The sequence below is a fragment of the Phyllobates terribilis genome, unplaced genomic scaffold (assembly GCF_046119375.1).
Source record: "Phyllobates terribilis strain yellow unplaced genomic scaffold, ASM4611937v1 Scaffold_10__3_contigs__length_209671492, whole genome shotgun sequence".
Lineage (NCBI taxonomy): Eukaryota > Metazoa > Chordata > Amphibia > Anura > Dendrobatidae > Phyllobates > Phyllobates terribilis.
In genome coordinates, this window is record NW_027362770.1 from 88,297,460 (window position 1) to 88,322,026 (window position 24,567).

Consider the following 24,567-nt stretch of genomic DNA (forward strand, 5'->3'; position numbering starts at 1 on the left):
CAGATACGGGACGGGATGGTCAGATACGGGACCAAACGGGTCAGATATGCGACTGGACGGACCAGATACGGGACGGGGCGGGTTAGACATTACAGGACGGGCCATAGACAGGATGGGAGGGGCCAGGGACAGGCTGGGACGGGCCAGAGACAGGATGGGACGGGCCAGAGACGGGACGGGCCAGAGACGGGATGGGTCAGATATAGTACTGGGGACACATTAGGAATGCGTGCACTGTTCCTTTAAGAATCAGGAAGTGCTGCCGCTACCGCCCTCAAAAAGCAGCCAAGACACATGCACACAGCCAGCATAGGAACATAGTGCGTAGCCTGCATTGATGGGTAAGTCGGCGGTCTTGCATGGTGTGAGATGGGAAGCCATGCCAGCACACCGCCAGGGATGTTACAATTAAGTAGTGTAGGTCAGGTGTAGAGAAAATGGAAGTTTTGCAAATAAATATTACAACTATTGTTTAATAGGCAAACGTCACATGTAGAGTTTGCATGATATACCTTCCTAGTACTTTATCTAAATTAGAAGCAAATTATTTGAAGATTACTTCTACCTAAATGGCAGAAAATGCACCTATCTTGGTGATGGATAGGACAGCTTGAGGGGATATGGAGGAGGCTGTTTTTTTGATAGGTGTCATTTTAAACATTTTGCTAATAATTTATGGAAAGTATCATATTTTTCTAACTATTGAACTCACCTTAATTTAAAACACACCCCAGGTTAAATTTCCTGGAGGTGTAAATTTGTGGAAGATTTGATAATACTACCTTTAATGAGATGGACCAGATACGTGACGGGATGGGCCAGATGCAGGACAGGCCAGAGACAGGACCGGAAGGGACGTGCCTGAGAAAGGACAGGATGGGCCAGAGACAGGGCGACCAGATACAGGACGGGACGGTCCAGATACAGGACGGGCCAGGGACGGGACGGACCAGAGCAGGACGGGACTGGCCAGAGGCAGGAAGGACCGGTCAGGCCAGAGACAGGACGGGACGGGCCAGATACAGGAAGGGACGGACCAGGTACATGACGGGATGGGCCAGAAACTTGATGAGCCAGATATGGGACGGTATGGGCCAGATATGGGACCGCCCAGATACATGACGGGATGGGCCAGATACAGGACGGTACTTACCAGATACGGGACTTGACGGGCCAGATACGAAACGGGTCAGATGCGGGACGGGCCAGATACGGGACCGGCTAGATACAGGACAGGCCAGATACGGGACAGGCAGGGCCAGGGACAAGACGTGCCAGATACGGGACAGGCCAGATATGGAACGGGACAGATACTGGACGGGATGGGCCAGATACAGGGCGGGCCAGATACGGGACCAGACGGGCCAGAGCTGCGCCAGAGACAGGAATGGATGGGCCAGAGACAGGACAGGACGGGCCAAAGACTGGACGGGAAGGGCCAGAGATGGGACGGGGCGAGGCAGAGATAGGACGGGATGGACCAGAAACAGGACGGGACGAGCTATCCATTATGGGACGGGAAATAGACGGGACGGGCCAGAGACGGTACGCGACGGGCCAGATACAGGACAGGACGAGCCAGAGACAGTACGGGATGGGCCAGATACAGTACGGGACAGGCCAGATACAAGACGGAACGGGCCAAATAGTGCGCAGCCTGCATTGGTGGGTAAGTCGGCGGTCTTGCATGGTGTGAGATGGGAAGCCATGCCAGCACGCCGCCATGGATGTTACAATTAAGTAGTGTAGGTCAGGGGTAGAGAAAATGGAAGTTTTGCAAATAAATATTACAACTATTGTTTAATAGGCAAACATCACATGTAGAGTTTGCATGATATACCTTCCTAGTACTTTATCTAAATTAGAAGCAAATTGTTTGAAGATTACTTCTACCTAAATGGCAGAAAATGCACCTATCTTGGTGATGGATAGGACAGCTTGAGGGGATATGGAGGAGGCTGTTTTTTGGATAGGTGTCATTTAAATATTTTGCTAATAATTTATGGAAAGTATCATATTTTTCTAATTATTGAACTCACCTTAATTTAAAACACACCCTAGGTTAAAGTTCCTTTATGTGTAAATTTGTGGAGGATTTGATAATACTAATAATACTACCTTTAATGGGATGGGCCAGATACAGGACAGGCCAGGCCAGATACAAAATGGGCCAGATAAAGGACGGGCCAGAGACAGGACCGGACGGGACATGCCAGAGACAGGACGAGATGGGCCAGAGACAGTACGGGACGGGCCAAAGACAGGATGAGACTGGCCGGAGATAGGACGGACCGAGGCGTGCCAGAGACAGGACGGGACGGGCTAGAGACAGGGCGACCAGATACAGGATACAGGACGGTCCAGGAACGGGACGGGCCAGAGCAGGACGGGACTGGCCAGAGGCAGGACAGGACCGGCAAGAGAGGACGGGTCGGGCAAGAGACAGGATTGGACAGGACAGAACGGGATGGACCAGAGACGTGACGGGATGGGCCAGAGACAGGATGAGATGGGAAGGGATTGGCCAGATACAAGAAGGGACAGGCCAGATACGGGACAGGACAGGCCACATGCGGGACGGGCCAGATACCAGATGGGACGGGCCAGATACTGGACGGGACGAGCCAGAGATAGGACGGGACGGGCCAGAAACAGGACTGGACGAGCTATACATTATGGGACGGTCCAGATACAGGAAAAGAGGGGCCAGAGACAGGAGGGGATGCCCCAGATACAGTATGGGACAGGCCAGATACAGGACGGTACAGGCCAAATATGGGACGGGCCAGATACAAGACGACATGGGCCTGATACGGGACGGGCCAGATATGGGACAGGACAGGCTAGATATGGGATGTGCCATGGACAGGATGGGATGGGCCAGATACGAGATGACCAGATACGGGACGGGCCAGATACTGAATGGGCCTGGCCACATTTGGGTCGGGCCAGATAGGGACTGGTTGGGTCAGATACGGGACAGGACGTTCCAGAGGCGAGAAGGGATGAGGCGGGCCAGATACGGGATGAGATAGCCAGATACGGGATAGGATGGTCAGATACGGGACTAAACGGGTCAGATATGGGACTGGACGGACCAGATACGGGACGGGGCGGGTTAGACATTACAGGACGGGCCATAGACAGGATGCGAGGGGCCAGGGACGGGCCAGAGACGGGACGGGTCAGATACAGGACTGGGGACACATTTGGAATGCGTGCACTTTTCCTTTAAGAATCAGGAAGTACTGCCGCTGCTGCCCTCAACAAGCAGCCAAGACACATGCACTCAGCCAGCATAGGAACATAGTGCGTAGCCTGCATTGGTGGGTAAGTCGGCGGTCTTGCATGGTGTGAGATTGGAAGCCATGCCAGCACACCGCCAGGGATGTTACAATTAAGTAGTATAGGTCAGGTGTAGAGAAAATGGAAGTTTTGCAAATAAATATTACAACTATTATTTAATAGGCAAACGTCACATGTAGAGTTTGCATGATATACCTTCCTAGTACTTTATCTAAATTAGAAGCAAATTGAAGATTACTTCTACCTAAATGGCAGAAAATGCACCTATCTTGGTGATGGATAGGACAGCTTGAGGGGATATGGAGGAGGCTGTTTTTTGATAGGTGTCATTTAAACATTTTGCTAATAATTTATGGAAAGTATCATATTTTTCTAACTATTGAACTCACCTTAATTTAAAACACACCCCAGGTTAAATTTCCTGGAGGTGTAAGTTTGTGGAGGATTTGATAATACTACCTTTAGTGGGATGGGCCAGATACAGGACGGGACAGGGCAGATACGTGACGGGATGGGCCAGATGCAGGACAGGCCAGAGACAGGACCGGACGTGACGTGCCTGAGAAAGGATGGGATGGGCCAGAGACGGGGCGACCAGATACAGGACGGGAAGGTCCAGATACAGGACGGGACGGACCAGAGCAGGACGGGACTGGCCAGAGGCAGGACAGGACCGGTCAGGCCAGAGACAGGATGGGACGGGCCAGATACAGGAAGGGACGGGCCCGATACGGGACGGGCCAGATTCAAGATGGGATGGACCAGAGACAGGACGGGTTGGGACGGGCCAGATACAGGAAGGGACGGGCCAGATATGGGACGACCCAGATTTAAGACGGGACGGGCCACATACGGGACGGAACCGACCAGATACAGGACGGGATGGGCCAGAGACAGGACGGAATGTGCTAGAGACATTAAGGGACAGGCCATAGACAGGACGGGTTGGGCCAGAGACAGGATGGGACGGGCCAGAAACGTGACGAGCCAGATATTGGACGGTATGGGCCAGATATGGGACAGCCCAGATTCATGACGGGACGGGCCAGATTTAGGACGGTACGGACCAGATACGGGACGGGACGGGCCAGATACGGGACGTGTCAGATGCAGGATGGGCCACATACGGGACAGGCCAGATACAGGACGGGCCAGATACGGGACAGGCCGGGCCAGGGATAGGATGTGCCAGATACGGGACAGGCCAGATATTGAACGGGCCAGATACTGGACGGGATGGGCCAGATTCATGGCAGGCCAAATACGGGACGAGACGGGCCAGAGCTGGGCCAGAGACAGGAAGGGATGGGCCAGAGTTAGGACGGGACGGGCCAAAGACTGGACGGGACGGGCTAGAGACGGGACGGGCAAGAGACAGGATTGGACAGGCCAGAGGTAGCACCGGACGGGCCATAGACTGGACGGGACATACCAGAGACAGGACGAGATGGGAAGGGACTGGCCAGATACAGGAAGGGACAGGCCAGATACGGGACAGGACAGGCCAGATACGGGGCGGGCCAGATACGAGACGGCACGGGCCAGATATAGGACGGGACGAGGCAGCGATAGGATGGGACGGGCCAGAAACAGGACGGGACGAGCTATACATTATGGGACGGGAAATAGACAGGAGGGGTCGGACCAGAGACGGTACGGGACGTGCCAGAAACAGGACGGGACAAGCTATACATTATGGGACGGGCCATAGACAGGACAGGACGGGCCAGAGACAACACGGAACGGGACAGATACAGGAAAAGACGGGCCAAAGACAGTACCGGACAGGCCAGATACAGGACGGTACGGGCCAAATAGTGCGCAGCCAGCATTGGTGGGTAAGTCGACGGTCTTGCATGGTGTGAGATGGGAAGCCGTGCCAGCACGCCGCCATGGATGTTACAATTAAGTAGTGTAGGTCAGGCGTAGAGAAAATGGAGGTTTTTCAAATAAATATTACAACTATTGTTTAATAGGCAAACATCACATGTAGAGTTTGCATGATATACCTTCCTAGTACTTTATCTAAATTAGAAGCAAATTGTTTGAAGATTACTTCTACCTAAATGGCAGAAAATGCACCTATCTTGGTGATGGATAGGACAGCTTAAGGGGACATGGAGGAGGCTGTTTTTTGATAGGTGTAATTTAAACATTTTGCTAATAATTTATGGAAAGTATTATATTTTTCTAACTTTTGAACTCACCTTAATTTAAAACACACCCCAGGTTAAATTTCCTGGAGGTGTAAATTTGTGGAAGATTTGATAATACTACCTTTAATGAGATGGACCAGATACGTGACGGGATGGGCCAGATGCAGGACAGGCCAGAGACAGGACCGGAAGGGACGTGCCTGAGAAAGGACGGGATGGGCCAGAGACAGGGCGACCAGATACAGGACGGGACGGTCCAGATACAGGACGGGCCAGGGACGGGACGGACCAGAGCAGGACGGGACTGGCCAGAGGCAGGACAGGACCGGTCAGGCCAGAGACAGGACGGGACGGGCCAGATACAGGAAGGGACGGGCCAGGTACATGACGGGATGGGCCAGAAACTTGATGAGCCAGATATGGGACGGTATGGGCCAGATATGGGACCGCCCAGATACATGACGGGATGGGCCAGATACAGGACGGTACTTACCAGATACGGGACTTGACGGGCCAGATACGAAACGGGTCAGATGCGGGACGGGCCAGATACGGGACCGGCTAGATACAGGACAGGCCAGATACGGGACAGGCAGGGCCAGGGACAAGACGTGCCAGATACGGGACAGGCCAGATATGGAACGGGACAGATACTGGACGGGATGGGCCAGATACAGGGCGGGCCAGATACGGGACCAGACGGGCCAGAGCTGCGCCAGAGACAGGAATGGATGGGCCAGAGACAGGACAGGACGGGCCAAAGACTGGACGGGAAGGGCCAGAGATGGGACGGGGCGAGGCAGAGATAGGACGGGATGGACCAGAAACAGGACGGGACGAGCTATCCATTATGGGACGGGAAATAGACGGGACGGGCCAGAGACGGTACGCGACGGGCCAGATACAGGACAGGACGAGCCAGAGACAGTACGGGATGGGCCAGATACAGTACGGGACAGGCCAGATACAAGACGGAACGGGCCAAATAGTGCGCAGCCTGCATTGGTGGGTAAGTCGGCGGTCTTGCATGGTGTGAGATGGGAAGCCATGCCAGCATGCCGCCATGGATGTTACAATTAAGTAGTGTAGGTCAGGGGTAGAGAAAATGGAAGTTTTGCAAATAAATATTACAACTATTGTTTAATAGGCAAACATCACATGTAGAGTTTGCATGATATACCTTCCTAGTACTTTATCTAAATTAGAAGCAAATTGTTTGAAGATTACTTCTACCTAAATGGCAGAAAATGCACCTATCTTGGTGATGGATAGGACAGCTTGAGGGGATATGGAGGAGGCTGTTTTTTGGATAGGTGTCATTTAAATATTTTGCTAATAATTTATGGAAAGTATCATATTTTTCTAATTATTGAACTCACCTTAATTTAAAACACACCCTAGGTTAAAGTTCCTTTATGTGTAAATTTGTGGAGGATTTGATAATACTAATAATACTACCTTTAATGGGATGGGCCAGATACAGGACAGGCCAGATACAAAATGGGCCAGATAAAGGACGGGCCAGAGACAGGACCGGACGGGACACGCCAGAGACAGGACGAGATGGGTCAGAGACAGTACGGGACGGGCCAAAGACAGAATGAGACTGGCCGGAGATAGGACGGACCGAGGCGTGCCAGAGACAGGACGGGACGGGCTAGAGACAGGGCGACCAGATACAGGATACAGGACGGTCCAGGAACGGGACGGGCCAGAGCAGGACGGGACTGGCCAGAGGCAGGACAGGACCGGCAAGAGAGGACGGGTCGGGCAAGAGACAGGATTGGACAGGACAGAACGGGACGGACCAGAGACGTGACGGGATGGGCCAGAGACAGGATGAGATGGGAAGGGATTGGCCAGATACAAGAAGGGACAGGCCAGATACGGGACAGGACAGGCCACATGCGGGACGGGCCAGATACTAGATGGGACGGGCCAGATACTGGACGGGACGAGCCAGAGATAGGACGGGACGGGCCAGAAACAGGACTGGACGAGCTATACATTATGGGACGGTCCAGATACAGGAAAAGAGGGGCCAGAGACAGGAGGGGATGCCCCAGATACAGTACGGGACAGGCCAGATACAGGACGGTACAGGCCAAATATGGGACGGGCCAGATACAAGACGACATGGGCCTGATACGGGACGGGCCAGATATGGGACAGGACAGGCTAGATATGGGATGTGCCATGGACAGGATGGGATGGGCCAGATACGAGATGGCCAGATACGGGACGGGCCAGATACTGAATGGGCCTGGCCACATTTGGGTCGCGCCAGATAGGGACTGGTTGGGTCAGATACGGGACAGGACGTTCCAGAGACGAGAAGGGATGAGGCGGGCCAGATACGGGATGAGATAGCCAGATACGGGATAGGATGGTCAGATACGGGACTAAACGGGTCAGATATGGGACTGGACGGACCAGATACGGGACGGGGCGGGTTAGACATTACAGGACGGGCCATAGACAGGATGCGAGGGGCCAGGGACGGGCCAGAGACGGGACGGGTCAGATACAGGACTGGGGACACATTTGGAATGCGTGCACTTTTCCTTTAAGAATCAGGAAGTGCTGCCGCTGCTGCCCTCAACAAGCAGCCAAGACACATGCACTCAGCCAGCATAGGAACATAGTGCGTAGCCTGCATTGGTGGGTAAGTCGGCGGTCTTGCATGGTGTGAGATGGGAAGCCATGCCAGCACACCGCCAGGGATGTTACAATTAAGTAGTATAGGTCAGGTGTAGAGAAAATGGAAGTTTTGCAAATAAATATTACAACTATTATTTAATAGGCAAACCTCACATGTAGAGTTTGCATGATATACCTTCCTGGTACTTTATCTAAATTAGAAGCAAATTGTTTGAAGATTACTTCTACCTAAATGGCAGAAGATGCACCTATCTTGGTGATGGATAGGACAGCTTGAGGGGATATGGAGGAGGCTGTTTTTTGATAGGTGTCATTTAAACATTTTGCTAATAATTTATGGAAAGTATCATATTTTTCTAACTATTGAACTCACCTTAATTTAAAACACACCCCAGGTTAAATTTCCTGGAGGTGTAAGTTTGTGGAGGATTTGATAATACTACCTTTAATGGGATGGGCCAGATACAGGACGGGACAGGAAAGATACGTGATGGGATGGGCCAGATACAGGATGGGCCAGATACTGGACGGGCCAGAGACAGAACCAGACAGGATGTGCCTGAGAAAGGACGGGACGGGCCAGAGACGGAGCGACCAGATACAGGACGGGACGGTCCAGATACAGGATGGGCCAGGGACGGGACGCACCAGAGCAGGACGGGACTGGCCAGAGGCAGGACAGGACCGGTCAGGCCAGAGAAAGGACGGGACGGGCCAGATACAGGAAGGCACGGGCCAGATACGGGACGGGCCAGATTCAAGAAGGGATGGGTCAGAGACAGGACAGGATAGGACGGGCCATATACAGGAAGGGACGGGCCAGATACGGGACGGGCTAGATTCAGGACGGGACGGGCCAGATACAGGACGGGATGGGCCAGAGACAGGACGGAATGTGCTAGAGACATTACGGGACGGGCCATAGACAGGACGGGTTGGGCCACAGACAGTATAGGATGGGCCAGATGCCTGACGGGATGGGCCAGAAACGTGACGAGCCAGATATGGGACAGCCCAGATACATGAAGGGACGGGCCATATACAGGACGGTACGGACCAGATAGGGGACGGGACGGGCCAGATATGGGACGGGTCAGATGCGGGATGGGCCAGATACGGGACAGGCCAGATACAGGACTGGCCAGATACGGGACAGGCCGGGCCAGGGACAGGACGTGCCAGATACGGGACAGGCCAGATATGGAACGGGCCAGATACTGGACGGGATGGGCCAGAGACAGGACAGGACGGGCCAGAGATGGGACGGGCAAGAGACAGGATTGGACAGACCAGAGATAGCACCGGACGGGCCAGAGACAGGACGGGACAGGCCATGGACAGGACTAGATGGGAAGGGACTGGCCAGATACAGGAAGGGACAGGCCAGATACGGGACAGGACAGGCCAGATGCGGGACGGGCCAGATACGAGAGGGGACGCGCGAGAAATAGGACGGGACAAGGCAGAGATAGGATGGCACGGGCCAGAAACAGGACGGGACGAGCTATACATTATGGGACGGGAAATAGACAGGACGGGACGGGCCAGAGACGGTACGCGACGGGCCAGATACAGGACAGGACGAGCCAGAGATAGTACGGGCCTGGCCAGAAACAGGACGGGAAAAGCTATACATTATGGGACGGGCCATAGACAGGACGGGCCTGATTTAGGACGGGACGGGCCAGATACAGGACGGGACCGACCAGATACAGGATGGGATGGGCCAGAGACAGGACGGAATGTGCTAGAGACATTATGGGACAGGCCATAGACAGGACGGGTCGGGCCCTATAAAGGATGGGACGGGCCAGATACATGACGGGATGGGCCAGAAACGTGACGAGCCAGATATGGGATGGTATGGGCCAGCTATGGGACAGCCCAGATACATGACGGGATGGGACAGATACAGGACGGGACAGGCCAGATACAGGACGGGCCAGAGACAGAACCGGACGAGCCAGAGACTGGACGGGACGGGCCAAAGACAGGATGAGGCTGGCCGAAGATAGGACGGACCGAGGCATGCCAGAGACAGGACGGGATGGGCTAAAGACGGGGAGACCAGATACAGGACGTGGCGGTCCAGATACAGGACGGTCCAGGGACGGGACGGGCCAGAGCCGGATGGGACTGATACAGGACTGGGGACACATTAGGAATGCGTACACTGTTGCTTTAAGAATCAGGAAGTGCTGCCGCTGCTGCCCTCAACAAGCAGCCAAGACACATGCACACAGCCAGCATAGGAACATAGTGCGCAGCCTGCATTGGTGGGTAAGTCGGCGGTCTTGCATGGTGTGAGATGGGAAGCCATGCCAGCACGCCGCCAGGGATGTTACAATTAAGTAGTATAGGTCAGGTGTAGAGAAAATGGAAGTTTTGCAAATAAATATTACAACTATTTATCATCACATGTACAGTTTGCATGATATACCTTCCTGGTACTTTATCTAAATTAGAAGCAAATTGTTTGAAGATTACTTCTACCTAAATGGCAGAAAATGCACCTATCTTGGTGATGGATAGGACAGCTTGAGGGGATATGGAGGAGGCTGTTTTTTGATAGGTGTCATTTAAACATTTTGCTAATAATTTATGGAAAGTATCATATTTTTCTAACTATTGAACTCACCTTTATTTAAAACACACCCAGGTTAAATTTCCTGGAGGTGTAAATTTGTGGAGGATTTGATAATACTACCTTTAATGAGATGGGCCAGATACAGGACGGGACAGGGCAGATACGTGACGGGATGGGCCAGATGCAGGACAGGCCAGAGACAGGACCGGACGTGACGTGCCTGAGAAAGGATGGGATGGGCCAGAGACGGGGCGACCAGATACAGGACGGGAAGGTCCAGATACAGGACGGGATGGACCAGAGCAGGACGGGACTGGCCAGAGGCAGGACAGGACCGGTCAGGCCAGAGACAGGATGGGACGGGCCAGATACAGGAAGGGACGGGCCCGATACGGGACGGGCCAGATTCAAGATGGGATGGACCAGAGACAGGACGGGATGGGACGGGCCAGATACAGGAAGGGACGGGCCAGATACGGGACGACCCAGATTTAAGACGGGACGGGCCACATACGGGACGGGACCGACCAGATACAGGACGGGATGGGCCAGAGACAGGACGGAATGTGCTAGAGACATTAAGGGACAGGCCATAGACAGGACGGGTTGGGCCAGAGACAGGATGGGACGGGCCAGAAACGTGACGAGCCAGATATTGGACGGTATGGGCCAGATATGGGACAGCCCAGATTCATGACGGGACGGGCCAGATTTAGGACGGTACGGACCAGATACGGGACGGGACGGGCCAGATACGGGACGTGTCAGATGCGGGATGGGCCACATACGGGACAGGCCAGATACAGGACGGGCCAGATACGGGACAGGCCGGGCCAGGGATAGGATGTGCCAGATACGGGACAGGCCAGATATTGAACGGGCCAGATACTGGACGGGATGGGCCAGATTCATGGCAGGCCAAATACGGGACGAGACGGGCCAGAGCTGGGCCAGAGACAGGAAGGGATGGGCCAGAGTTAGGACGGGACGGGCCAAAGACTGGACGGGACGGGCTAGAGACGGGACGGGCAAGAGACAGGATTGGACAGGCCAGAGGTAGCACCGGACGGGCCATAGACTGGACGGGACATACCAGAGACAGGACGAGATGGGAAGGGACTGGCCAGATACGGGACAGGACAGGCCAGATACGGGGCGGGCCAGATACGAGACGGCACGGGCCAGATATAGGACGGGACGAGGCAGCGATAGGATGGGACGGGCCAGAAACAGGACGGGACGAGCTATACATTATGGGACGGGAAATAGACAGGAGGGGTCGGACCAGAGACGGTACGGGACGTGCCAGAAACAGGACGGGACAAGCTGTACATTATGGGACGGGCCATAGACAGGACAGGACGGGCCAGAGACAACACGGAACGGGACAGATACAGGAAAAGACGGGCCAAAGACAGTACCGGACAGGCCAGATACAGGACGGTACGGGCCAAATAGTGCGCAGCCAGCATTGGTGGGTAAGTCGACGGTCTTGCATGGTGTGAGATGGGAAGCCATGCCAGCTTGCCGCCAGGGATGTTACAATTAAGTAGTGTAGGTCAGGCGTAGAGAAAATGGAGGTTTTTCAAATAAATATTACAACTATTGTTTAATAGGCAAACATCACATGTAGAGTTTGCATGATATACCTTCCTGGTACTTTATCTAAATTAGAAGCAAATTGTTTGAAGATTACTTCTACCTAAATGGCAGAAAATGCACCTATCTTGGTGATGGATAGGACAGCTTGAGGGGATATGGAGGAGGCTGTTTTTTGATAGGTGTAATTTAAACATTTTGCTAATAATTTATGGAAAGTATTATATTTTTCTAACTTTTGAACTCACCTTAATTTAAAACACACCCCAGGTTAAATTTCCTGGAGGTGTAAATTTGTGGAAGATTTGATAATACTACCTTTAATGAGATGGACCAGATACGTGACGGGATGGGCCAGATGCAGGACAGGCCAGAGACAGGACCGGAAGGGACGTGCCTGAGAAAGGACGGGATGGGCCAGAGACAGGGCGACCAGATACAGGACGGGACGGTCCAGATACAGGACGGGCCAGGGACGGGACGGACCAGAGCAGGACGGGACTGACCAGAGGCAGGACAGGACCGGTCAGGCCAGAGACAGGACGGGACGGGCCAGATACAGGAAGGGACGGGCGAGGTACATGACGGGATGGGCCAGAAACTTGATGAGCCAGATATGGGACGGTATGGGCCAGATATGGGACCGCCCAGATACATGACGGGATGGGCCAGATACAGGACGGTACTTACCAGATACGGGACTTGACGGGCCAGATACGAAACGGGTCAGATGCGGGACGGGCCAGATACGGGACCGGCTAGATACAGGACAGGCCAGATACGGGACAGGCAGGGCCAGGGACAAGACGTGCCAGATACGGGACAGGCCAGATATGGAACGGGACAGATACTGGACGGGATGGGCCAGATACAGGGCGGGCCAGATACGGGACCAGACGGGCCAGAGCTGCGCCAGAGACAGGAATGGATGGGCCAGAGACAGGACAGGACGGGCCAAAGACTGGACGGGAAGGGCCAGAGATGGGACGGGGCGAGACAGAGATAGGACGGGATGGACCAGAAACAGGACGGGACGAGCTATCCATTATGGGACGGGAAATAGACGGGACGGGCCAGAGACGGTACGCGACGGGCCAGATACAGGACAGGACGAGCCAGAGACAGTACGGGATGGGCCAGATACAGTACGGGACAGGCCAGATACAAGACGGAACGGGCCAAATAGTGCGCAGCCTGCATTGGTGGGTAAGTCGGCGGTCTTGCATGGTGTGAGATGGGAAGCCATGCCAGCATGCCGCCATGGATGTTACAATTAAGTAGTGTAGGTCAGGGGTAGAGAAAATGGAAGTTTTGCAAATAAATATTACAACTATTGTTTAATAGGCAAACATCACATGTAGAGTTTGCATGATATACCTTCCTAGTACTTTATCTAAATTAGAAGCAAATTGTTTGAAGATTACTTCTACCTAAATGGCAGAAAATGCACCTATCTTGGTGATGGATAGGACAGCTTGAGGGGATATGGAGGAGGCTGTTTTTTGGATAGGTGTCATTTAAATATTTTGCTAATAATTTATGGAAAGTATCATATTTTTCTAATTATTGAACTCACCTTAATTTAAAACACACCCTAGGTTAAAGTTCCTTTATGTGTAAATTTGTGGAGGAGTTGATAATACTAATAATACTACCTTTAATGGGATGGGCCAGATACAGGACAGGCCAGGCCAGATACAAAATGGGCCAGATAAAGGACGGGCCAGAGACAGGACCGGACGGGACACGCCAGAGACAGGACGAGATGGGCCAGAGACAGTACGGGACGGGCCAAAGACAGGATGAGACTGGCCGGAGATAGGACGGACCGAAGCGTGCCAGAGACAGGACGGGACGGGCTAGAGACAGGGCGACCAGATACAGGATACAGGACGGTCCAGGAACGGGACGGGCCAGAGCAGGACGGGACTGGCCAGAGGCAGGACAGGACCGGCAAGAGAGGACGGGTCGGGCAAGAGACAGGATTGGACAGGACAGAACGGGACGGACCAGAGACGTGACGGGATGGGCCAGAGACAGGATGAGATGGGAAGGGATTGGCCAGATACAAGAAGGGACAGGCCAGATACGGGACAGGACAGGCCACATGCGGGACGGGCCAGATACCAGATGGGACGGGCCAGATACTGGACGGGACGAGCCAGAGATAGGACGGGACGGGCCAGAAACAGGACTGGACGAGCTATACATTATGGGACGGTCCAGATACAGGAAAAGAGGGGCCAGAGACAGGAGGGGATGCCCCAGATACAGTACGGGACAGGCCAGATACAGGACGGTACAGGCCAAATATGGGACGGGCCAGATACAAGACGACATGGGCCTGATACGGGACGGGCCAGATATGGGACAGGACAGGCTAGATATGGGATGTGCCATGGACAGGATGGGATGGGCCAGATACGAGATGGCCAGATACGGGACGGGCCAGATACTGAATGGTCCTGGCCACATTTGGGTCGCGCCAGATAGGGACTGGTTGGGTCAGATACGGGACAGGACGTTCCAGAGACGAGAAGGGATGAGGCGGGCCAGATACGGGATGAGATAGCCAGATACGGGATAGGATGGTCAGATACGGGACTAAACGGGTCAGATATGGGACTGGACGGACCAGATACGGGACGGGGCGGGTTAGACATTACAGGACGGGCCATAGACAGGATGCGAGGGGCCAGGGACGGGCCAGAGACGGGACGGGTCAGATACAGGACTGGGGACACATTTGGAATGCGTGCACTTTTCCTTTAAGAATCAGGAAGTACTGCCGCTGCTGCCCTCAACAAGCAGCCAAGACACATGCACTCAGCCAGCATAGGAACATAGTGCGTAGCCTGCATTGGTGGGTAAGTCGGCGGTCTTGCATGGTGTGAGATGGGAAGCCATGCCAGCACACCGCCAGGGATGTTACAATTAAGTAGTATAGGTCAGGTGTAGAGAAAATGGAAGTTTTGCAAATAAATATTACAACTATTATTTAATAGGCAAGCGTCACATGTACAGTTTGCATGATATACCTTCCTAGTACTTTATCTAAATTAGAAGCAAATTGAAGATTACTTCTACCTAAATGGCAGAAAATGCACCTATCTTGGTGATGGATAGGACAGCTTGAGGGGATATGGAGGAGGCTGTTTTTTGATAGGTGTCATTTAAACATTTTGCTAATAATTTATGGAAAGTATCATATTTTTCTAACTATTGAACTCACCTTAATTTAAAACACACCCCAGGTTAAATTTCCTGGAGGTGTAAGTTTGTGGAGGATTTGATAATACTACCTTTAATGGGATGGGCCAGATACAGGACGGGACAGATACAGGACGGGCCAGAGACAGAACCAGACAGGATGTGCCTGAGAAAGGACGGGACGGGCCAGAGACGGGGCGACCAGATACAGGACGGGACGGTCCAGATACAGGATGTGCCAGGGACGGGACGCACCAGAGCAGGACGAGACTGGCCAGAGGCAGGACAGGACCGGTCAGGCCAGAGAAAGGACGGGACGGGCCAGATACAGGAAGGCACGGGCCAGATACGGGACGGGCCAGATTCAAGACGGGATGGGTCAGAGACAGGACAGGATAGGACGGGCCATATACAGGAAGGACGGGCCAGATACGGGACGGGCTAGATTCAGGACGGGACGGGCCAGATACAGGACGGGATGGGCCAGAGACAGGACGGAATGTGCTAGAGACATTACGGGACGGGCCATAGACAGGACGGGTTGGGCCACAGACAGGATAGGATGGGCCAGATACCTGACGGGATGGGCCAGAAACATGACGAGCCAGATATGGGACAGCCCAGATACATGAAGGGACGGGCCATATACAGGACGGTACGGACCAGATAGGGGACGGGACGGGCCAGATATGGGACGGGTCAGATGCGGGATGGGCCAGATACGGGACAGGCCAGATACAGGACTGGCCAGATACGGGACAGGCCGGGCCAGGGACAGGACGTGCCAGATACGGGACAGGCCAGATATGCAACGGGCCAGATACTGGACGGGATGGGCCAGAGACAGGACAGGACGGGCCAGAGATGGGACGGGCAAGAGACAGGATTGGACAGACCAGAGATAGCACCGGACGGGCCAGAGACAGGACGGGACAGGCCATGGACAGGACTAGATGGGAAGGGACTGGCCAGATACAGGAAGGGACAGGCCAGATACGGGACAGGACATGTCAGATGCGGGACGGGCCAGATACGAGAGGGGACGCGCGAGAAATAGGACGGGACAAGGCAGAGATAGGATGGCACGGGCCAGAAACAGGACGGGACGAGCTATACATTATGGGACGGGAAATAGACAGGACGGGACGGGCCAGAGACGGTACGCGACGGGCCAGATACAGGACAGGACGAGCCAGAGATAGTACGGGGCTGGCCAGAAACAGGACGGGAAAAGCTATACATTATGGGACGGGCCATAGACAGGACGGGCCTGGTTTAGGACGGGACGGGCCAGATACAGGACGGGACCGACCAGATACAGGATGGGATGGGCCAGAGACAGGACGGAATGTGCTAGAGACATTATGGGACAGGCCATAGACAGGACGGGTCGGGCCATATAAAGGATGGGACGGGCCAGATACATGACGGGATGGGCCAGAAACGTGACGAGCCAGATATGGGATGGTATGGGCCAGCTATGGTACAGCCCAGATACATGACGGGATGGGACAGATACAGGACGGGACAGGCCAGATACAGGACGGGCCAGAGACAGAACCGGACGAGCCAGAGACTGGACGGGACGGGCCAAAGACAGGATGAGGCTGGCCGAAGATAGGACGGACCGAGGCATGCCAGAGACAGGACGGGATGGGCTAAAGACGGGGAGACCAGATACAGGACGTGGCGGTCCAGATACAGGACGGTCCAGGGACGGGACGGGCCAGAGCCGGATGGGACTGGCCAGAGCAAGGACAGGACCGGTCGGGCCAGAGACAGGACGGGACGGGCAAGAGAGAGGACAGGACGGGCCAAAGAGAGGACTTGACGGGCCAGAGACAGGACGGGAAGGGCCAAAGACAGGACGGGAAGGACCAGAGATGGGACGGGCAAGAGACAGGATTGGACAGGCCAGAGATAGCACCGGACGGGCCAGAGACAGGACGGACCAGGCCAGAGACAGGACGGGATGGGCCAGAGACAGGATGAGATGGGAAGGTACTGGCCAGATACAGGAAGGGACAGGCCAGATAAGGGAGAAAACAGGCCAGATGCGGGACGGGCCAGATACAAGATGGGTCGGGCCAGATACCAGACGGGACGGGCCAGAAACAGGACTGGACGAGCTATACATTATGGGACGGGAAATAGTCAGGATGGGACAGGCCAGAGACGGTACGGGACGTGCCAGATACAGGACAGGACGAGCCAGAGACAGGACGGGACGGGCCAGAAACAGGACGGGACAAGCTATACATTATGGGGCGGGACAGAGACCGGGCGGCACGGTCCAGATACAGGAAAAGACAGGCCAGAGACAGGACAAGATGGCCCTGATACAGTACGGGACAGGCGAGATACAGTACGGTACGGGCCAAATATGGGACAGGCCACATACAGGACGACATGGGCCAGATACGAGACGGGCCAGATATGGGACAGGACAGGCTAGATATGGGATGAGCCATGGACTGGATGGGATGGGCCAGATACGAGATGGCCAGATACGGGACGGGCCAGATACTGAATGGGCCTGACCACATACGGGACGGGCCATATAGGGACTGGTATGGTCAGATACGGGACAGGATGTGCTAGAGAAGGGAAGGGACGAGGTGGGCCAGATACGGGATGAGATGGGCCAGATAAGGGATAGCCAGATACGGACGGGATGGTCAGATACGGGACTAAACAGGTCAGATATGGGACTGGACAGACCAGATACGGGACGGGGCGGGTTATACATTACAGGACGGGCCATAGACAAGATGGGAGGGGCCAGGGACGGGCCAGAGACAGGACGGGACGGGCCAGAGACGGGACGGGCCAGAGATGGGACGGGTCAGATACAGGACTGGGGACACATTAGGAATGCGTGCACTGTTCTTTTAAGAATCAAGAAGTACTGCCGCTGCCGCCCTCAACAAGCAGCCAAGACACATGCACACAGCCAGCATAGGAACATAGTGCGCAGCCTGCATTGGTGGGTAAGTCGGCGGTCTTGCATGGTGTGAGATGGAAAGCCATGCCAGCTTGCCGCCAGTGATGTTACCATTAAGTAGTGTAGGTCAGGTGTAGAGAAAATGAAAGTTTTGCAAATAAATATTACAACTATTATTTAATAGGCAAACATCACATGTAGAGTTTGCATGATATACTTTCCTAGTACTTTATCTAAATTAGAAGCAAATTGTTTGAAGATTACTTCTACCTAAATGGCAGAAAATGCACCTATCTTGGTGTTGGATAGGACAGCTTGAGGGGATATGGAGGAGGCTGTTTTTTGATAGGTGTCATTTAAACATTTTGCTAATAATTTATGGAAAGTATCATATTTTTCTAACTATTGAACTCACCTTAATTTAAAACACACTCCAGGTTAAATTTCCTGGAAGTTTAAATTTGTGGAGGATTTGACAATACTACCTTTAATGGGATGGGCCAGATACAGGAAGGGACAGGCCAGATAGGGGATGGGCCAGATACAGGACGGGCCAGAGACAGGACCGGACGGGAGACGCCGGAGACAGGACGAGACGGGCCAGAAACAGGACGGGACGGGCCAAAGACAGGATGAGACTGGCCGGAGATAGGACAGACCGAGGCGTGCCAGAGACAGGATGGGACGGGCTAGAGCCGGGGCGACCAGATACAGGACAGTCCAGATACAGGACAGTCCAGGGATGGGACGGGCCAGAGCAGGATGGGACTGGCCAGAGGCAGGACAGGACCGGTCGGGCCAGAGACAGGACGGGACGGGCAAGAGAGAGGGCGTGATGGGCCAAAGAGAGGACGGGACGGGCCAGAGACTGGACAGGAAGGGCCAAAGACAGGATGGGACGGACCAGAGATGGGACGGGCAAGAGACAGGATTGGACAGGCCAGAGATAGCACCGGATGGGCCAGAGACAGGACGGGACAGGCCAGAGAAAGGACCGGACGGGCCAGAGACAGGACGAGATGGGAAGGGACTGGCCAGATACAGGAAGGGACAGGCCAGATACGGGAAAGGACAGGCCAGATGCGGGACGTGCCAGAAACGAGATGGGACGGGCCAGATACAGGACGGGACGAGCCAGAGATAAGACGGGACGGGCCAGAAACAGGACTGGACGAGCTATACATTATGGGACGGGAAATAGACAGGATTTGACTGGCCAGGGATGTTACAATTAAGTAGTGTAGGTCAGGCGTAGAGAAAATGTAAGTTTTGCCAATAAATATTACAACTATTATTTAATAGGCAAACATCACATGTTGAGTTTGCATGATATACTTTCCTGGTACTTTATCTAAATCAGAAGCAAATTGTTTGAAGATTACTTCTACCTAAATGGCAGAAAATGCACCTATCTTGGTGATGGATAGGACAGCTTGAGGGGATATGGAGGAGGCTGTTTTTTGATTGGTGTAATTTAAACATTTTGCTAATAATTTATGGAAAGTATCATATTTTTCTAACTATTGAACTCGCCTTAATTTAAAACACACCCCAGGTTAAAAATCCTGGAGGTGTAAATTTGTGGAGGAATTGATAATGCTACCTTTAATGGGATGGGCCAGATACAGGACGGGACAGGCCAGATACGTGACGGGATGGGCCAGATACAGGACGGGCCAGATACGGGACAAGCTGGGCCAGGGACAGGACATGCCAGATACGGGAAAGGCAAGGCCAGGACGTGCCAGATATGGGACAGGCCAGATATGGAACGGGACAGATACGTGACGGGATGGGCCAGATACAGGACGGGCCAGATACGGGACAGGCTGGGCCAGGGACAGGACATGCCAGATACGGGAAAGGCCAGATATGGAACGGGCCAGATACTGGACGGGATGGGCCAGATACAGGGCGGGTCAGATACGGGACGAGACGGGCCCGAGCTGGGCCAGAGACAGGAAGGGATGGGCCAGATACAGGACGGGACAGGCTCATCCTATCTCTGCCTCGTCCCGTCCTATATCTGGCCCATCCCGCATCTGGCCTGTCCTGTCCCGTATCTGGCCAGTCTCTTCCCATCTCGTCCTGTCTCTGGCGTGTCCCGTCCTGTCTCTGGCCCTTCTGGTGCTATCTCTGGCCTGTCCAATCCTGTCTCTTGCCTGTCCCATCTCTAGTCCGTCCCGTCCTGTCTTTGGCTGTCCGATCCTGTCTCTGACCTGTCCCGTCCTCTCTTTGACCCGTCCCGTCCTGTCTCTTGCCCGTCCCGTCCTGTCTCTGGACATACCGGTCCTGTCCTGCCTCTGGCCAGTTCCGTCCTGCTCTGGCCCGTTCCGTCTCTGGCCCGTCCTGTATCTGGACCGTCGCATCCTGTATCTGGTCGCCCTGTCTCTAGCCCATCCCTTCCTGTCTCTGGCACGCCTCGGTCCGTCCTATCTCCGGCCAGTCTCATCCTGTCTTTGGCCCGTCCCGTTCTGTCTCTGGCCCGTCTCTTCCTGTCTCCTGTATCTAAATCAGAAGCAAATTGTTTGAAGATTACTTCTACCTAAATGGCAGAAAATGCACCTATCTTGGTGATGGATAGGACAGCTTGAGGGGATATGGAGGAGGCTGTTTTTTGATAGGTGTCATTTAAACATTTTGCTAATAATTTATGGAAAGTATCATATTTTTCTAACTATTGAACTCACCTTTATTTAAAACACACCCAGGTTAAATTTCCTGGAGGTGTAAATTTGTGGAGGATTTGATAATACTACCTTTAATGAGATGGGCCAGATACAGGAAGGAACAGGCCAGATACGGGACAGGACAGGCCAGATGCGGGATGGGCCAGATACGAGACGGGAAGCGCCAGATATAGGACGGGACAAGGCAGAGATAGGATGGGACGGGCCAGAAACTGGACGGGACGAGCTAAACATTATGGGACGGGAAGTACACAGGACGGGATGGGCCAGAGACGGTACGCGACGGGCCAGATACAGGACAGGACGAGCCAGAGATAGTACGGGACTGGCCAGAAACAGGACGGGACAAGCTATACATTATGGGACGGGCCATAGACAGGACGGGCCAGATTCAGGACGGGACGGGCCAGATACACGACGGGACCGACCAGATACAGGACGGGATGGGCCATAGACAGGACGGAATGTGCTAGAGACATTACGGGACAGGCCATAGACAGGACGGGTCGGGCCATAGATAGGATGGGACGGGCCAGATACATGACGGGATGGGCCAGAAACGTGACGAGCCAGATATGGGATGGTATGGGCCAGCTATTGGACAGCCCATATAAATGACGGGACGGGCCAGATACAGGACGGGACAGGCCAGACACGGGATGGGCCAGATACAGGACGGGCCAGAGACAGGACCGGACGGGCTAGAGACAGACGGGACCGGACGGGCCAAAGACAAGATGAGACTGGCCGAAGATAGGACGGACCGAGGCGTGCCAGAGACAGGACGGGACGGGCTAGAGACGGGGCGACCAGATACAGGACGGGGCGGTCCAGATACAGGACGGTCCAGGGACGGGACGGGCCAGAGCAGGATGGGACTGGCCAGAGGCAGGACAGGACCGATCGGGCCAGAGACAGGACAGGACGGGCAAGAGACAGGATTGGACAGGCCAGAGATAGCACCGGTCGGGCCAGAGACAGGACGGACGAGGCCAGAGACAGGATGGGACCGACCAGATACAGGTCGGGACGGGCCAGATACAGGAATGGACGGGCCAGATACGGGACGGGCCAGATTCAAGACAGGATGGGCCAAAGACAGGACAGGATGGGACGGGCCACATACAGGAAGGGACGGGCCAGATACGGGACGGGCCAGATTCAGGATGGGACGGGCCAGATTCAGGACGGGACCGACCAGATACAGGACGGGATGGGCCAGAGACAGGACGGAATGTGCTAGAGACATGGGATAGGCCATACACAGGACGGGTCAGGCCAGAGACAGGATGGGACGGGCCAGATATATGACGGGATGGGCCAGAAACGTGACGAGCCAGATATGGGACGGTATGGGCCAGATATGGGACAGCCCACATACATGACGGGACGGGCCAGATACAGGACGGTACGGACTAGATACGGGACGGGACGGGCCAGATACGGGACGGGTCAGATGCGGGACGGGTCAGATGCGGGACGGGCCAGATACGGGACTGGCCAGATACAGGACGGGCCAGATACGGGACAGGCCGGGCCAGGGACAGGAAGTGCCAGATACGGGACAGGCCAGATATGGAACGGGCCAGATACTGGACGGGATGGGCCAGATACAGGACGAGACGGACCAGAACTGCGCCAGAGACAGGAAGGGATGGGCCAGAGACAGGACAGGACGGGCCAAATACTAGACGGGACGGGCCAGAAACGGGACGGACAAGAGACAGGATTGGACAGGCCAGACATAGCACCGGACGGGCCAGAGACAGGACGGGACAGGCCAGAGACAGGACGAGATGGGAAAGGACTGGCCAGATACAGGAAGGGACAGGCCATATACGGGACAGGACAGGCCAAATGCGGGATGGGCCAGATACGAGACGGGACGGGCCAGAAACAGGACGGGACGAGCTATACATTATGGGACGGGAAATAGACAGGACGGGACGGGCCATAGACGGTACTCGACGGGCCAGATACAGGACAAGACGAGCCAGAGACAGTACGGGACGGGCCAGAAACAGGACGGGACAAGCTATACATTATGGGACGGGCCATAGACAGGACGGGACGGGCCAGAGACAAGACAGAACGGGCCAAATAGTGCGCAGCCTGCATTGGTGGGTATGTCGGCAGTGTTGCATGATGTGAGATGGGAAGCCATGCCAGCACGCTGCCAGTGATGTTAAAATTAAATAGTGTTGGTCAGGCGTAGAGAAAATGGAAGTTTTTCAAATAAATATTACAACTATTGTTTAATAGGCAAACATCACATGTAGAGTTTGCGTGATATACCTTCCTAGTACTTTATCTAAATTAGAAGCAAATTATTTGAAGATTACTTCTACCTAAATGGCAGAAAATGCACCTATCTTGGTGATGGATAGGACAGCTTGAGGGGATATGGAGGAGGCTGTTTTTTGATAGGTGTCATTTAAACATTTTGCTAATAATTTATGGAAAGTATCATATTTTTCTAACTATTGAACTCACCTTAATTTAAGACACACCCCAGATTAAATTTCCTGGACGTGTAAATTTGTGGAGGATTTGATAATACTACCTTTAATGGGATGGGCCAGATCCAGGACGGGACAGGCCAGATACGTGACGGGATGGGCCAGATGCAGGACAGGCCAGAGACAGGACGGACGGGACGTGCCTGAGAAAGGACGGGACTGGCCAGAGACGGGGCAACCAGATACAGGACGGGACGGTCTAGATACAGGATGGGCCAGGGACGGGATGGACCAGAGCAGGACGCGACTGGCCAGAGGCAGGACAGGACCAGTCAGGCCAGAGACAGGATGAGACGGGCCAGATACTGGAAGAGACGGGCCAGATACGGGACAGAATGTGCTAGAGACATTAAGAGACAGGACATAGACAGGACGGGTCGGGCCAGAGACAGGATGGGTCGGGCTAGAGACAGGATGGGACGGGCCAGATACATGACGGGATGGGCCAGAAACGTGACGAGCCAGATATGGGACGGTATGGGCCAGATATGGGACAGCCCAGATACATGACGGGACGGGCCAGATTTAGGATGGTACGGACCAGATACGGGACAGGACGGGCCAGATACGTGACGGGTCAGATGCGGGATGGGCCAGATACGGGACAGGCCAGATCCAGGACGGGCCAGATACGGGACAGGCCGGGCCAGGGACAGGACGTGCGAGATACGGGACAGGCCAGATTTGGAACGGGCCAGATAGTGGACGGGATGGGCCAGATACAGAGCGGGCCAGATACGGGATGAGACGGGCCAGAGCTGGGCCCGAGACAGGAAGGGATGGGCAAGAGACAGGATTGGACATGCCAGAGATAGCACCGGACAGGCCAGAGACAGGACGGGACAGGCCAGAGACAGGACGAGATGGGAAGGGAGTAGCCAGATAAGGAAGGGAC